This window comes from Patagioenas fasciata, chromosome 4, assembly GCF_037038585.1.
Source record: "Patagioenas fasciata isolate bPatFas1 chromosome 4, bPatFas1.hap1, whole genome shotgun sequence".
NCBI lineage: Eukaryota > Metazoa > Chordata > Aves > Columbiformes > Columbidae > Patagioenas > Patagioenas fasciata.
In genome coordinates, this window is record NC_092523.1 from 51,869,654 (window position 1) to 51,886,674 (window position 17,021).

At 44.8% G+C, this 17,021-nt stretch overlaps 1 long non-coding RNA gene across 3 annotated transcripts in view; it reads right to left on the reverse strand.

Moving 5' to 3' along the window:
* LOC139827820 (uncharacterized) overlaps window positions 1-17,021 on the reverse strand; it is a 127,787-nt gene that overhangs the window by 17,452 nt on the left and 93,314 nt on the right. The window contains exons 1-3 of one of the 3 annotated variants that reach the window (XR_011738833.1): window positions 16,440-16,923; window positions 16,259-16,348; window positions 14,383-14,512 (exon numbers count right to left, since the gene is read on the reverse strand). This is a non-coding gene — a long non-coding RNA (uncharacterized lncRNA). Of the gene's footprint in view, window positions 1-14,382; window positions 14,513-16,258; window positions 16,924-17,021 lie in introns of those variants that run through there. The other 2 variants (XR_011738834.1, XR_011738832.1) reach the window with 2 other exon arrangements.

Sequence of the window (17,021 nt, forward strand, 5' to 3'; positions counted from 1 at the left end):
TCCAGGTGGGTTTTGAATGTCTCCAGAGAAGGAGACTCCACAACTTCCCTGGGCAGCCTGTTTCTACTGTTATGTCACCCTCACTGTGAAGAAGTTTCTTCTCATATTTAAGTGGAACCTCCTGTTTTCCAGTATGTACCCATTGCCCCTTGTCCTATCATTGGTTGTCACTGAGAAGAGCCTGGCTCCATCCTTCTGACACTTACCCTTTATATATTTGTAAATATTAATGAGGTCACCCTCCAGTCTTCTCCAAGCTAAAGAGACCCATCTCCCTCAGCCTTTCCTCATTAAAGAGATGCTCCACTCCCTTAATCATCTGCGTGGCTCTGCGCTGGACTCTCTCCTTGTTGAACTGAGGGGCTCAGAACTGGACACAATATTCCAGATGTGGTCTCACCAGGGCAGTGTAGGGAGGGAGGAGAACCTCTCTGGACCTACTAACCACCCCCCTTCTAATCCACCCAAGGATGCCATTGGCCTTCTTGGCCACAATGGCACAGTGCTGGCTCATGGTCATCCTGCTGTCCACCAGGACCCCCAGGTCCCTTCCCCTACGCTTCTCTCTAATAGGTCCTTCCCCAACTTATACTGGAACCTGGGGTTGTTCGTGCCCAGATGCAAGACTCTACACTTGCCCTTGTTATATTTCATTAAATTTTTCCCCGCCCAACTCTCCAGCCTGTCCAGGTCTCGCTGGATGGTGGCACAGCCTTCTGGCGTGTCAGCCACTCCTCCCAGCTTGGTGTCATCAGCTAACTTGCTGACAGTGCACTCTATTCCCTCATCCAAGTTGTTGATTAATATATTGAATAATCCTGGTCCCAGTATCGACCCTTGAGGGACTCCACTAGATACAGGCCTTCAACTGGACTCTACCCCATTGACCAAGACTCTCTGGTTTCTCTCCTTCAGCTGGTTCACAGTCCACCTCACTATTCGATCATCCAGACCACACTTCCTCAGTTTAGCTGTGAGGATGCTGTGGGAGACTGTGTCAAATGCTTTACTGAAGTCAATGTAGACCACATCCACCGCTTTTCCATCATCTATTCACGTCGTTATGTCCTCATAAAAGGCTATGAGGTTGGTGAAGCACCACTTCCCCTTGGTGAAGCCATGTTGACTGCCTCTAATGATCCTCTTATCCTTCAAGCAGCCTTGCCCATGGGATTTCCCCTAGCAATTGTTTGCAAAGGCCAAAGTTTGCCCTGCTAAAGTTCGGGGTTGCAATTCTGCTTAGTATTCTGTTCCTGCCACATGAGGCCCTGAACTCCGCCATTTCATGGTCGCTGCAACCAAGACAGCCCTCAACCGTTACTGCTTCAACCAGACCCTGCTTGCTAGTGAGGATGAGATCCAGCAATGCACCTCTCCTAGTTGTGTCCTCCACCATGTGCATGAGGAAGTTATCATCAACAGTATCACCCCTGCCAGCCTGCCCTTTAATTCTCACCCATAAACTTTCAACTTGCTCCTCATCCGCCCCTGGACAGCACCCAACACATTGTAGTTACTCTCTCACATAAAGAGCAACTCCCACCATCACGCCTGGCTGGCCTGTCTTTCCTGAAAAGGACATAGCCATCCATGACCACATTCCAGTCCTGTGAGCTGTCCCACCATGTCTTTGTAACTGCCACCAGATCATAATCTCCTGAACAAACACAGGTTTCTAATTCCTCCTGCTTATTCCCCATGCTGTGTGCATTGGTGTACAGGCATTTCAGGGAATGAGCTGAGTACTCAGATTTCACCCTAGGGGGATGGGAGACCTCCCGGTCTTCATCAATTTTAGAGTGCTGCCCCACTGGTGCAAGCCCAGCTTACCACCCCGTCCCCCTTCGAATCTAGTTTAAAGCTCTTCTCAACTTTTCTTCTTTAGGAAATCATGTGATCGGGCTATGGTTTCTGTTTATAGAGGTTCCTTTCCTCTTAGTGCTCTGAAAAGACTTTTCTCTGCAGGGCTGTGTTATTACAAACCTCAGTGCCAGCAGTCCGAGGTAGCTCAGGGTGCATGGACGGGTCTTTAACTGACAGGAAGGCACTGGCAGCTGGCTGGTCCTTCCTACTTTTAAGGATGGCAGCCAGTTTGAGTCCACAACTCCTTAGTGAAAATGGTTGATCAGCACCTGTGATTGCATGGTCTCCATTTAACTCAGAGACAGTGTTGTAGCAATGCAAGGTGTGCACCAAACCTGTCTCTGCTGTGAGCCAGGTCCTCGTGTCTGTTAGGCATGGGGTGACTCTTCTCATTTGTTTAGCTGCATGATATTGTGCTTCTCATTGTGGCAAGCACTTTACTGCAGAACAGCTTTCCAACCTGGCAAGCCTTCTCAGTATGCATGTTCCAGCTTGTAGGTTAAGGGACACCTCTTTACTTCTTTTGGCCCCATCCTCCTGTGCTCAGGGGAGGTCTTCTACTCCATGGTCTGTGAGTAAAGGCTATGGATGATATGTTTTTACTGTCTTTTCCAGTATCATTGAAGTAGCAGACAGTGGTCCCATGGCCCCACCACTGTAAGAGTCACCATTTTACTATTCATTATTCTTCCCTCTCAGATTTCTCCTATACTCACACACAGTTCCTTGAAAGAACATGACTGGAGTCAGCAGCTCCAGCACTCAGTTCAGCTGCATTTTTAAGCCATCATCTTATAGAGCAGGAGTGTCAAACTCATTTTCACCGGGGACCACATCACCCTTGTGGTTGCCTTCAAAGGGCCAAATGTAATTTTAGGACTGTATACATGTAACTGCTCCTACATTTATGTGGCTGATATGGCCCCCAGTGAAAATGAGTTTGACATCCCTGTTTTAGAGGATAAGCCTATACAACAGACCAGGGAGCCCTACCAAGGCCATCAAGGTCCTTGAGTTTGGAGCCTTTTCCCAGCAGCTGGTGGAGATTTGAGGAATCACTTTTTAATCCCCTTTATTCCTGAAGTATGAACTCTTTGGCAGGGTATTTACTTGCTCTGTGATTTGGACAGCCCTCTCTCATTCCTTGTGTTTCATATTAGGTTTTGGGTTGGTGAGGGTTTTGTTTGTTTGTTTGATTTTGGTCTGTGTGTTGTTGGTTTGGGGTTTTTTGTTGTTTTGGTTTGGTTTTTTTCTTCAGCTAAAGATACTATTAGTTCCCTTAACTTACAGTCCTTTCCTATTTCAGCTGAGCTTCCTGGGCCTTTATCTGCTTCTTAATTTTGTGATTAGCCTCTGCAGCAGGCCAGCATTACTAAATAGTATTTGCACAGGAGCTTTGATGCCTTCCACTTGCATATTCAGCTTCTCCCTCTTAGCTACACTCTGTATGTGAGCAGTGATTAGCACTCTTTACAGTCTGCACCTCCCTGAAGCTCCTGTGCACCAGTATATTACTGTACTCAAGAAGTCTTACTTTAAGTCAGATTTTAACTTGAATCTGCAAACTGAAAAGCTGAGGAGTAACAGCTGCCCCCAGCACCAGCGGGACCCAGAGCAGTGCCTGGGGCCTGACTCCCCAGGGATGAACCCCAGGCCAACTCCTGCTCCTGAGGCCACCCCTGGCTGATGCCGAGGAGAGAGACTGGGGCTGGGTGGCTGCTGGGTGCTGCCTGCACCTGCCCAGCTTCTGCCACCTTCCTGGGGGTAAGAGTGTGGCTCCCGCTCACCGCAGCACCAGGGGCTCTTGACATCAGTGTAAGCCAATTGCTGCTGTCACTTGATTGCATCATAGTTTAATATTGAGTGGTTGTTGAATAATCCATTTACTAATATTTAAAAAATCATGAACTGGTAGTTTAAAAATATTGCCTAATTATGAAACATTTAGTACTTAGCTAATAAATATGGCAAGCATTGTGTGACATGTGAACTTGAAGATGCTGTTTGGTTGTGCCCCTCAGTTTGACTCCAGAAGCAGCTGACTTGGTCTCCATTTCTGAGCCCAAACACACAGTGCTTGGTCTCTGCTCCAGTCCTAAAATCACAGGACTTAATCTCCATCTTCAAGTCCCCAAACCAGAACCATGAGCCTATTTTCAGGTCTGGAAAATGCAGGACTTAGTTTCCATTTTCAAGTACAGAAAATGCAGGGCTTAGTTTCCATTTTCAAGTACAGAAAATGCAGGGCTCAGCTAATCTTTGGTTTTGAGCCCCAAAACTAGCCACAGGGGACAGGCCTTGACCCCCAAGGATACACACCTCCCTTCCAGAAGGCAAATGGTTTTGTTCCTCCGTAACAGTCTTCAGAGCCTGTACTGAAGTCTGCAAGATGCAGCTTGGCATATTTCCCCCATGTAGTAAATAATAGAGTGAACATGCTACCAAACTCTTTTAATTTGCACTTCTGTTTAAGAAATCTAAGCATTGTTCTGCAGTGAGCAGAACCCTAAATTACTCACCCACGACAGTGCCCCAGCCCTGCAGGTAAGGTTTCTTGAGACCATCCGCCCAGGCACAATGTCACATGTTGCACTTACACATCACTTTGTTTATTTACTTATTATTAAATGGTTAATAACCAGACAATATATGTAAACTAATAAACCTAATGTTGGCACCCTCGAGGGCAAAGAGGCCCTGCAGAGGGATCTGGACAAATTGCAGAACTTGGGCAATCACCAACCACATGAAGTTCAACAAGGGCAAGTGCTGCACCTGGGACATGGCAACCCTGGCTGTACATGTGGTCTGGGGGATGAGATGCTGGAAAGCAGCTTTGCAGAGACGGATTTGGGGGTTCTGGTTGACAGCAAGTTGAACATGAGCCAACAGTGTGCCCTGGCAGACAAGAAGGCCAACCGTGTCCTGGGGTGCATCAAGCACAGCATTGCCAGCCAGGCAAGGGAGGTGATTGCCCTGCTCTGCTCTGCACTGGTGTGGCCTCACCTAGAGCACCGTGTGCAGTTCTGGGTGCCATAGGATGAAAGGGTATTAAGCTACTGGAGAGTGTCCATCAGAGGGCTACGAAGTTGGTGAAGGGTTTGGAAGGGAAACCGTATGAGGAGCAGCTAAAGTCATTTATTTTGTTCAGCCCAGAGAAGAGTAGACTAAGGGGAGACCTCATCACAGTCTACAGCTTCCTCACAAGGGGAGAAGGAAGGACAGGTGCTGAGCTCTTCACTCTGGTGACCAATGACAGAACCTGAGGGGATGGCAGGAAGATGTGCCAGGGGAGTTTTAGATTGGACATCAGGAAAAGGTTCTTCACCCAGAGGGTGGTGGAGCACTGGAACAGGCTCACCAGGGAGGTGTCACGGCCCCAAGCTTGACAGTGTTCAGGAAGAGACTGGACAATGCCCTCAGACACATGGTGTGAACTGTGGGGTTGTCATATGCAGGGACATTGATTGTGCCACTGTACTCGGCACCAGTGAAGCCCCACCTTGAATACTGTGTTCACTTTTGGGCACCTCATCATAAGAAGGACATTGAAATACAAGAGAGGGTGCAGAGGAGAGCAACAAAGCTGGTGAGGGGCCTGGAGCACAAGTCTTATGAGGAGTGGTTGAGGGAACTGTGGCTGTTTAGACGGAGAAAAGGAGGCTGAGGCGAGACCTTATCGCTGTCTGCAACTACCTGAAAGGAGGTTGTAGCATGGAGGGTGTTGGTCTCTTCTCCCAAGTAGCAAGTGATAGGACATGAGGAAATGGCCTCAAGTTGTGCCAGGGGAGGTTTAGATTGGATATTAGGAAAAAATTCTTCGTGGAAGGGGTTGTCAGGCATTGGAACAGGCTGCCCAGGGAAGTGGTAGAGTCACCATCCCTGGAGGTGTTTAAAAGGTGTTTAGACAAGGTTCTTATGGACATGGTTCAGTGCTAGAGTTAGGTTAGGTTATGGTTGAACTCGATGATTCTGAGGGTCTCTTCCAACTGAAATGATTCTATGATTCTATGACAGGAGCTGGACTTAATGACCCTTGTGAATCCCTTCCAACTCAGGACATTCTGTGATTCTGTGGGAAGGGGCTTGTTGGTTTGAGTCCCACCCCTTGCAATAGGTGCTTGGTTCAGTGAGGGGGCTGCATGAGGTAAGCACTCCTGCACTACAGACTCAGAGACGATGCTGTATGTGATTTACTAAAGCTTTTCATCTTCTGGTTGTTAGTGTACAGCAGCTGAAGTACCATGAATAACCTCAGTAACTTAAAAGAGAGTGAGTTCCAGATAGAGAAACATTTTTCCATTTCTTCCAGCACTTTTGTTGTTTCCTGGGACTGCTGCGTCTAACCTGGGGAAATAAGGATCAGTTTGGGGTTTGGTCCTGCTTTTCTTCTCTTCCAAACAGCTGACTCCTGCATGTGTCTTCAGTTAGTAACCAGGGCAGCACTGATATGCACTGGTTGTTTGCACATCTGGATTAACGCTCCATCTCTGCTGTACTCATGATTTGGCTGCAATCTCAAACTGTGCATCAGAAATTGCTGCCTATCCCTGTCCCCTTACACTTACGGTCTTCTGTTAGATGTGGCCTCTTAATCCCCTTTTTCACCCTAAATTGTGTATGACACTGCTCTGGAAAACTTTCTGCCATTCTTGTTGGCTGGTCATATTACGAGCATGAATAAAGAAATCAGTGTTCTAAGAGCTGTGGTATTAAACATATACTTTCAGAGGCACTTCTGCTCATCTTGGTTAAACATACCCAAGTATCTCATCAGCCATGACAGAAGCTGTATTGGGTCAGAACAGAGCTCAGCTTGGGCTTGTTACCTTCTCTCTCACACTAGCAGTCACCACCCAGGCAAAGAAGAGGATAAGTGTAGGGTGAATGTCCAGCAATACCCTTGGAGCTTCTAGTGATCACACCTTGGAGGTGTCCTGAGCCAGCTGTGGCACCTGTCTCTCATAGTCCTTGAACTGTTGTCTTGGATGTGTCTGTACAATTACACTTTGCACCCATGTGAATTGCTGGTGCACTGTGGAACCTGCTGAGGGTTTTTTCCAACATCTTGTGGTAAGAAGTTCTTTGGTTTAATGACGCAGCTTGTGTAGAAGTATTGGTCTGTTCATTTCCAACCTGTATGATGAACATTTAACGTGACAGCCTCCAGTTCTTGTATTCTGAGAGACTGAAAATAGTAAGTGTTTTATTCCCCTACTGTATATCAGCTGAGACCTTTTTCCTCATGACACCCTCAGTCACCTCTTTACTACAGCCTTGTCTGTCACCTCTCCTGGACAGCCGCTGACTGATTCCTTTGATTGTTCTGGTCATCAACCTCTGAACCTTTTCCAGTTGTTCTTGGATCCTTGTTGAGACCAGGACCAGAACTGCAGCTGGTTTTTAGGGTGCAGGTGCATACAGTTAGGCAATGACACAGCAACGCTTCCTGTTCTTTTTTCCACCCCTCCAGTTTATTGACTTTTTAGACCAACACTGATGTCTCTCTCTCTCAAGGAACTTTAACTTCTCAAGGAACTTTAACTGATTTAAAGCTTATCACTGAACATGCATGGTTGTTGATGTTTTTTTCTATGTGCTTTGCATTTATTCACCCAAACTTCATCTGTGATTTTATCTAGTGGTTTCTGACAGATCTTTCTGCAATTATTTGCAGTTAATTTTTTGGTTTAAAACCTTGAATAGTTTAGGAACATAGGCAGACTCTGTTACCTTGTTTCACACAACATCTTACCAATCAGCTGAACTGGTTCACCCCAATTAGCTCTGGAAGAACTCCAGCAGTAACTTGCCACTATTAATTCCCGATTGCTGTTCTCTATTACTTTAATCAGTGATCTATGAAAGAACCTTTCATTTACTATGACCAAACACAGGTCAGAAAGAGGGAGTACAAAGTCCTTAAGGCTCTGTAAATTGTTCCATCGTCCTTAACCATCAATGTTTGCATCTTAATAAGATCTTTGATAACTGTAGGTATCTCTGTCAATTTAGATATTCTTGTGAATTTAACTTTCCGCCTGAGCCATTTTTGCTGGACAATTTCTAGTGCAGCTATAAAATGTGAGGAAGAAAGTTGTATTAATTTGGGGTGCCTTGCAGTGTGTTAAACAGCCAAGAAGGGAGAGGAGGAACTGTGAGTTCCCTTGCTGCCAGAAGACTTTCTATGAGTAAAAAAAAATAGTTTAATTGAAAAATATAGAGTCTCCTGTGGCATCTTTAATTCATCCTCACATCCTGACATTTCTGTCACCTGAAACCTACGGTATTTATTGTAGCTATTCAGGAAGTTCTATGCCGGCTTATAAGGAAACTTGCTGGTTTAGAGCATCAGAAGCCTGGGCTATGAGTAAACATGAACTTGGCAGTACCATTTAGGTTTTGGCAAATTCTGTAGTGCTGAGTGTGGTACCTGTGTGATCCACCATTAACACTTAAAAAACAGCTGAGTATCTGTAGTCAGTGAAGCATTTCTATCTGTATGTCTGGTTTTTTAATGTGTGGGTTGGGAATATAATTGTTATAATTGTAATAACTTCTCATATTTACAGCTCTTCATGTACACTCATGTTCAAAGTAAGCTCAAAACATGTGCAACTGTTGCTGCCAGTAGGAAATACTGTCATGACATCATTTATGACTATGACTCTGAGGGTGCTGACTTACATGATTGTCCTCTTTTCTACTTTAACAACCTGATAGGACTGCAAGTGAAGGCAGAATCTGGCCTACTGAATCACGCGTGCTTGCTTTTATTTAGCTCTAGCTACCTGCTCAAATTCTTTCCTATAATTGATAATTGGATTTAAATTATTTTTAATTACATTGTCTGGGGCTTTGTTACTATCAGTCCCTTAGTATTTGTATTATATTTTGAGTGTCCACTTAAGATTCCATGAGGTGAGCAGGGCTGAAGGGCAAACTCCAGAAAGCTGCATCACTGCAATCTCAGGGTCATTAATTTTGTGCAATGATAACTTTGTACTCAGAGAGCAATATTCATTATAAGCAGGAGGGGAAGCATGCGAGTGCTTAATTAACAGTAGGATATCATCAGCATAAAGTAGTAGATCACACCCCCGCCCCTCACCTTGAAAAAGCTTTCGAGAGGGCAGTGATGCATCATGCGTTGGGAGGGGCAACCAGCTTGTGAAGTGAGTGAGTACCACCCACATTGTGCTGCAGAAGCGGGTGTGGTAGCTCGTGCAGCAGGGCTCCGAGGTTGTCACTTTTTGCTTGATGCACCCTCTCACCTATTGCCAGTGTCCCAGACTGCTGCTAACCATGGTCTCCTCCAGAAAGAGAGCTTGTCACAAAAAGACTGGCAACCCAGGCGGAGGCCCTGCCCCGAACCATGGCTGTTCGGTTTTCTGGCTGCAGGGAGTGCCAGAGCCTGCTGCTGCCAGGGGAGGGCGGCCAGCATTCTACCTGCGTGAGGTGTGAGCAGGTGCAAGATCTGCTCGGCGTGGTCCTGAAACTTGAGGAGGTTGAGACACTGAGGTCCATCAGGGACTGTGAAAAGGAAATCGACTGGTGGAGTAACTCGCTAGCATTCCAGTCAGAAAGGTTCCAGGGAGATACCCCCCAAAAGGTGATGGACCCCCTGTCCTGTCGGGCAGAGGTAGGGAACCAAAAATATTATGAGGGTTGGAAGCAAGTTCCAGTTTGGCACCACAGGCAACCCCCCTCCCTACCTGCTTTGCTTCTCCAGGTTCCCCTCTTTAATAGGTTTGAGGCCCTGGATCTTGAAGAAGAGGTAGGTGATGATGTGGTGCAAGGCCTGCCTACAAGGTCACATAGGAAGAGGCAGTTGACTCCACACCTCAAGACTGCCTCCGATAAGAAAGAAAGAAGGGTAATTGTAGTAGGTGATTCCCTACAGAGAGGAGCAAAGGGCCAAATATGCAGAGTTGACCCTTATCATAGGAAGTGTGTAGTCTACCTAAGCCCAGATCAGGCATATCACCAGGGCACTTCCCAGTCTGGTGCACCCAACAGACTACTACCCACTGCTGATCTTCCAGACAGGTGGGGAGGAAGCTGCATCTTGTAGTCTGAGGGGAATGAAGAAAGATTTTAAGGCATTGGGATAGATGGTGAAAGAGTCTGGGGCACAAGTTGTTTTCTCTTCCCTCCTTCCATTTTCAGGTGATGATGTGGGATGGAATAGAAAAATTCAGTCCATATATTATTTGCTACAAGACTGGTGCTACAGACAGGGCTTTGGGTTCTTTGATAGAGCCTGGTTTTATAAGACACCAGCCTAGACAGTAATACGTGGGAAAGGTTTATCTCGCAGGAGCTAAAGGATGCTGGGACAGGAATTAGCAGGGCTCATTTGGAGAGCTTTAAACTAGATTCGAAGGGGGACAGGGTGGTAAGCTGGGCTTGCACCAGTGGGGCAGCACTTTAGAACTGATGAAGACTGGGAGCCCTCCCATCCCCCTAGGGTGAAATCTGAGTACTCAGCTCACTCCCTGAAATGCCTGTACACCAATGTACACAGCATGGGGAATAAGCAGGAGGAGTTAGAAACCTGTGTTTGTTCAGATTATGATCTGGTGGCAGTTACAAAGACATGGTGGGACAGCTCACAGGACTGGAATGTGGTCATGGATGGCTATGTCCTTTTCAGGAAAGACAGGCCAGCCAGGCCAGGTGGTGGATTTGCTCTTTGCATGAGAGAGCAACTACAATGTATTGAGTTGAGTGAGTTGAGAGTCTATGGGTGAGAATTAAAGGGCAGGCTGGCAGGGGTGATACTATTGTGGGTGTCTATTACAGGCCACCAGATCAGGGTGAGGAAGTTGATGAGGCCTTCTACAGACAGCTGAGAGCACCCTTAGAGTTACAGGCCCTGGTTGTCATGGGGGATTTTAACTTCCCGGATGTTTGCTGGAAGGAGTACTCAGCCAGCCAGCCACAATCCAGGAGGTTCCTGCAGCGCATTGATTATAACTTGCTGATGCAATTGGTAGAGAAGCCGATTAGGAGAGGTGCACTGCTGGATCTCATCCTCAGTAAAGCAGAATTGCAACCCCGGACTTTAGCAGGGCAAACTTTGGCCTTTTCAAACAATTGCTAGGGGAAATCCCATGGGCAAGGCTGCTTGAAGGTAAAGGGGCCCAAGATAGTTGGTTAGCATTCAGGGACTTCTTTTACGAAGCTTAAGAACAGAGCATCCTGACACGTAGGAAGTCAAGGAAGGTGGCCAGGACACCTGCGTGGTTAAACAGGGAACTGCTGGGTAAGCTCAAGTGGAAGAGGAGAGTTTATAGATCATGGAAGGAGGAGCTGACCACTTGGGAAGAATATAAGGCTACTGTCAGAGGATGTAGGGAGGCAACTAGGAAAGCTAAGGCCTCCTTAGAACTAAATCTGGCGAGAGGAGTCAAGGACAACAGAAAGAGCTTTTGGAAATACATGGCAGATAAAACTAACACCAGAGGCAATGTAGGCCCACTGATGAACGAGGTGGGTGCACTGGTGAGAGAAGATACAGAGAAAGCAGAGTTACCGAATGCTTTCTTTGTCTCTGTCTACACTACTGGATGCTGTCCTGAGAAGCCCCCTATCGCTGAGGCCCCAGAGGAAGTCAAGACAATGGAGGAGTCTGCCTTGGTTGATGAGGACTGGGTTATGAAGCAATTAGGCAATCTGGACATCAATAAATCCATGGGTCCAGATGGGATGCACCTGCAGGTGCTGAGGGAGCTGGCTGAGGTCATTGCTAAGCCACTCCCCATCATCTTTGCTAAGTCATGGGAAATGGGAGAGGTGCCTGAGGACTACAGGAAAGCAAATGTGACTCCAGTCTTCAAAAAGGGCAAGAAGGAGGACCTGAGTAAGTATAGACCAGTCAGCCTCACCTCCATCCCTTGGAAAGTGATGGAACAACTTATCCTTGGTGCCATCTGAAGGCATATCATACATGCCACTTCAGCATGTATCTTCATTCATAATCTGTTGTATCCTTTTTCTTTCGTGTTCTTTTTCCATAGGCCAGAACTGAGATATCTAGAAATTTTTATGTGGCTGATGCAGCATGAAGAGGGGTTGTTTCAGTGGCACACCTCTGTGAAGACAGGCAAGAGTAAACAAACTTTAACTATTAAAAAAACCCCATTGTAATTAATGCCTTACACAAGAGGGGTAGTTTGAACCTCTATCAATTCTTAGGGGAGACTGACTGCTCTGTCCCTGCACATCCAGGCTTGGTGGGATGGCTCTGTGGAAGTATACTATACAATCACCACTTCCTCAGCTGCACAGTTGAGGGCTAGGTTTATTTTCAGTGAGGCTTAGGAAAGACAGGAAGGTTTCACAAGGTTGAAATATTTGTCGTGCCTGCTGGGGAGCAAGGGAAGAAACTAACTCCCAGAAGACTAATTCCGTGTGAAGGGACTTGCTAATTTTGGATATGCTGTACTTTTGCTCTGTGGGTGTAACTAATAATCACAGGGTTTTCAGGTGAGCTCCACACTGTGCTTCAGCAGGTGTTGACTCCATCTTTTCCCCTTCACTATCATGAAGGTAATGCCTTCAACTGCAGCACTTAATTGTCACTAATGTAGAAGTTTCTGTAAAATTAAGCTATCAGTATTAAACTGCACATCTTTTCTGTTGTGTTTTGGGAAAATTTAGAGTAGATGGAGTGAATGAGTGTCAGGCAAGGCTACACACACCGTATCTGCTTCAATGAGTGTCTCTTCAAGGTAAATGGAGTGTTTTTTGGTTGGTTGGTTTTGCTTTTTTTTTTTTTTTCTCAGACTAAGAGGTCTCTTAAGGAATCAACTCCTATGTATTTGGCTGATGTGTAGCATTTAGTTGTTCTCTGAAGCAAAGACCAGACCCTAAAGGAAGTAGAGTAGGTAGGCCCTCCATGTCATTTAGTAGACTAGGCCATAGGGAGTTGCTTAAAATAGAGCTTTTGTTCCTGCTGGAGCATGTCCAAAGAATGACAATGAAGCTACTGAAAGATCTGGAGCACAAGTCTGATGGGGAGCAGCTGAGGGACCTGAGAGGGTTCAGTCTGGAGAAAAGGAGGCTGAGGGGACACCTCACTCTCTGCAACTGCTTGAAAGAAGGTTGTAGCATGGAGGGTGTTGGTCTCTTCTCCCAAGTAGCAATTGATAGGACAAGAGGAAATGGCCTCAAGTTGCACCAGGAGAGGTTTAGGTTGGATCTTGGAAACAATTTCTTGCACAAAAAGGATTGTTGGGCATTGGAACAGGCTGCCCAGGGCAGTGATGGAGTCACCATCCCTGGAGGGGTTTAAAAGGCACAGAGATGTGGCATGTAGGGACATGGTGTAGTGGTGGACTTGGCAGTGTGATATTAATGGTTGGACTCAATGATCTTAAAGGTCTTTACCATCCTAAACGATTTTATGATTCTATAATTCTTTTAACTCAAGTTAATCTATTGTCAGTCCGTTGTAGCTCATACACACGTTTGTGAATGCTTTGCTTCAGCCGTGTTTTTGCTAAGACTATTCTGTCTTAAGGAAATCGTATGGGAGGGGGTTGTTTATTTGTTTTTTTACTGAAATAAGCCACTAACTCATATTGGAATAATGCAGTATTACTTTCAGTTTAGTCATAGAAAAAAAAAAAATTATTATTAAGCATACTTATACCTAACTCTGCCCAAACAGTTTCCCCACAAGCTTACTGTGTAATGAGAAGAGGACAAAAAACCTAAACATCTGAGCTAGAATTAAAATTCTGTGGAGAATTTATCCTAGCTCTTAAAAAGGACTGAACAACATCAAACATACTGACAGTTAAACAAACAAATGCTGGGGTCACCTATAGTGACTTATACTTACTCTCCCTGAGAAGAGGTTTACTCTTGCAGAGATGGCTCTTTTGAAAATTTAGCTACCCGAGTACAGAACCAAATACAAGCAGAAAGCAGAACTGCATTATTTATCTGTGTCAGGTGTCCTCGAGGTCAACAAGAATCACTGGGTATTTTCTTGGTAACAACCATTCTATGCCTAGCAGACAACATTAATTTATATTCTGTTTAGTGATGTGTTCCAGGCCAATGGCTTTGTCCTGCAAGAAAAGGTAAGTGCCAATTTATGCAGAAAAGGCATAACCAAAAAAAAAATCTCTCCAGCAGAGTGTGGCCAGGTGTGGGATGAGCTCAGTTTTCATACACGGCTCTGCCTTTAAAAAAATAAATAAAAAAACAGACTAGAATTTTAATGAAGCATTGACTGCAGTACTATTTCTTCATTTCTTCCACCAACTTGTTCTAAATCCCATCTAGTGGGTTTTTTAATTTTTTTTTTTTTTTAATGTTTCATCTGCCTAACCTGAGGTAGCTAGTCAGCACTTTGCCTGAGTTAACTTTAACTTGAGGAGTTTATGACAGTCAATTGACTCGGCATTTAAACTGTGCCTACTGAAGTTGTATGCTGACACTGAAAACAGTGACAATATCCTTGAACTGCAGCTTGATTTTTTAAAAATTTCAATTTAAACCTACCTTACACAAGTCTATATTGCAGACCAAATTAATTACTAAAAAAGCTGTGGTTTTTTCATATGCTGGACACTTAATGAAGACACGTTTTTTAGAATTCAAATATTGGCAGAGATGGGAGCTGGGTATACATCTGCAAAAGAGGAACAGTTTTAGAAAACACCAAAACCACCCTGTGTGATTCTTGCAATTTGTAGGCACCCAAACACACACATCACTTACATGAACAATGGCAATATCCCAATGCAAATTGTATTAATTTGCACTCCCTCTCTCTATGAAAATAATGTATCATTATTCTCCAAATGAAATGGTGTTTTCTCTCTGTCTATTCATGAAACATCAATTTATACTAGTAGAATACAATCTGACATTCAAATATTTCCATACACATCTTTACAGGTGTCCTGGTTTTGTTAAAAACAAGACCAATTTCCCTTTTAGTGAATTTTGCTTTCAGCTAAGTGCCTTCTAAGTAACTGTACTTTTCTGAACTTTTTGCCTGCATGTTTTTCTTGGACACTCTGCTTGGTGCTGATATCCCCAAGGACAAGACCAACGGAATGCTGAAGAAGCCTCATGTTTAGATTTATTGCTATGACAGCCAAGAATTTCACACATTCCATAATTGAGAGGGATGTGTTTGAGGAGCGGCAGACAAAACAGGTGACTAAAACTGACTGAGTATTCCATCCCATAATCGTCATACCCCCTATATAAGAAGGTGACCACAACTGTCTACTCTTCTTCCACCATGGCTGGCATCTAAAGATGACCCTCTCTGCATGCCTGTGAGCTACAGGCCTCAGGCCCTGCATCCCTGAAATCCAGTTTCTGGTTTGCTGTGAAGTCCTGTCCATGACTTCTGGGGGTCTGGCCTGCAGCTGCTGGAGCCACGCCAGCTCCATACACCCAGCTCCGCCGCTGCTGAAGCAACGCCAACTCCACATTGAGCACTCAAGATTGGTTTTGTATATTTTATATATATTCCCTATTTATTAGTAGCATTAGTAAAACCCTTTGAAACCCTTCCAACTTGAAGTCTAAGTCTCTCTTCCTTTCTCCTTATCTTCCTTATCATCTTTCCAATCTAAAGGAGAGGGTGAAGGGAGGGTAAAGGTGGTAACAGAGAGCGTCTGCCATGGTTTATTGTCACCTTGCCTTAAACCTTGACAACAGGTGTTTCAGACCTTGCTGGGCTCGACTATGGGCTAGAACATCCAATTTAAAAATGCTGTTGAATAAAAGCAGAAGCTGCTGGGAATCTGACAACTCTCTAAACAAAGCTCAGGCTGAGTCACTTGAGGGATGACAGGCCACTTATGCCATACCAGTTACTTCGTCAGCCTAGAGAAACATTCGTTCTTCTAAAAAGTCATTGAGAAACAGTCTAAGAGTCACAGTCCTGTGACCTGGCTGACACCAGCATCCCTACAGTCACCAAAACATAGGGTTCAAACATGCCTCCTCATGTGTGTGCCAGGCCAGTGCTCAGCCCTTGCTGCTAAAACATGCACTAGGTAGTAACTGGAAAAGTTATTCTGCAAAGGACTACATGCATGGCTCACAGCTATCTAGCTCCTGTAAATTGTTGGCACAACCTTTTTATGTTCAAAAGACACTAGTGAATGAATGCATCAAAGATGTTTTCAGGAAAAGCAGCAAATACACTTGCACAAGAGCAATGGAAATTTGATCTTGCCCAATACAGCCAATACATCTGAGTCAAATGGAAGATGTCTTCTTCTCAAAGGACTCCATTTTGTAATGAAGCGACAATACCACAGGCATTTTATGAATATTCTTACAACATGATTAATACGTACTGCTGCATGCTGGTGGGGCATTAGACTAGAAATCAGGAGAAGTGGTCTCTTACCTGGCTTTCTCTGACAAAGTCTGGAGACTCATCCAGGATTTTCAAGAGGAACTAGTTCTGATTACCCAGCTTGCAAAATAGTCCACGATCCTGAAAGGAACAGAGAGCAGCTCCACGTAAGGTGACACCAAGCTGCAAGTATCCCAAAACACCAGTCAGCTTTAGCATCCTTTCTCTTTACCAGTTTACATCCTTATTTCCTGAATTGCAACAGTGATTCCTTGTAAAGCACTCTGAGACTGAAACATGGAGGTAGCTATTGAAGAGACCATTATTGCTATTTCTGTTTTTACTGCCGTTTTCTATTCCTACTGCTCTGCTATTTGATTGCATTTGAGACATTAGAATACATAAAAGCACTCCTGTTGTTTACAAGGTTATTCTCACGTGTGCTCTCTCACTTGCTCTCACATACAGCCACACTCCCACTCTTATTAACATTTCTAAGGCAAGGAGATGTGCCAGATTATGGACCATCTGTCAGGCAGTGCTAAGGTACTGTATATTGATGCCATGTTTGTTGCTAACTGTTATTTGAAACAAAGTTCAGTTCAAAGCACTCCCAAGTACAGAAAGGGAGAAAAAAGACATTAATGTGTTTAGATTACATTGAAGTTTTAAGATTAACTGAAAGAAAGGGAGAAAAAAGCCTGCTAATGGGTAGAGCTCAGTGGAGAGGCATTATTATATTACTTCTAATACACATAAAGCATCTCCTATTAAAAAGGGATAGCAGTTTTACATCCTATTAAATATATCAAAG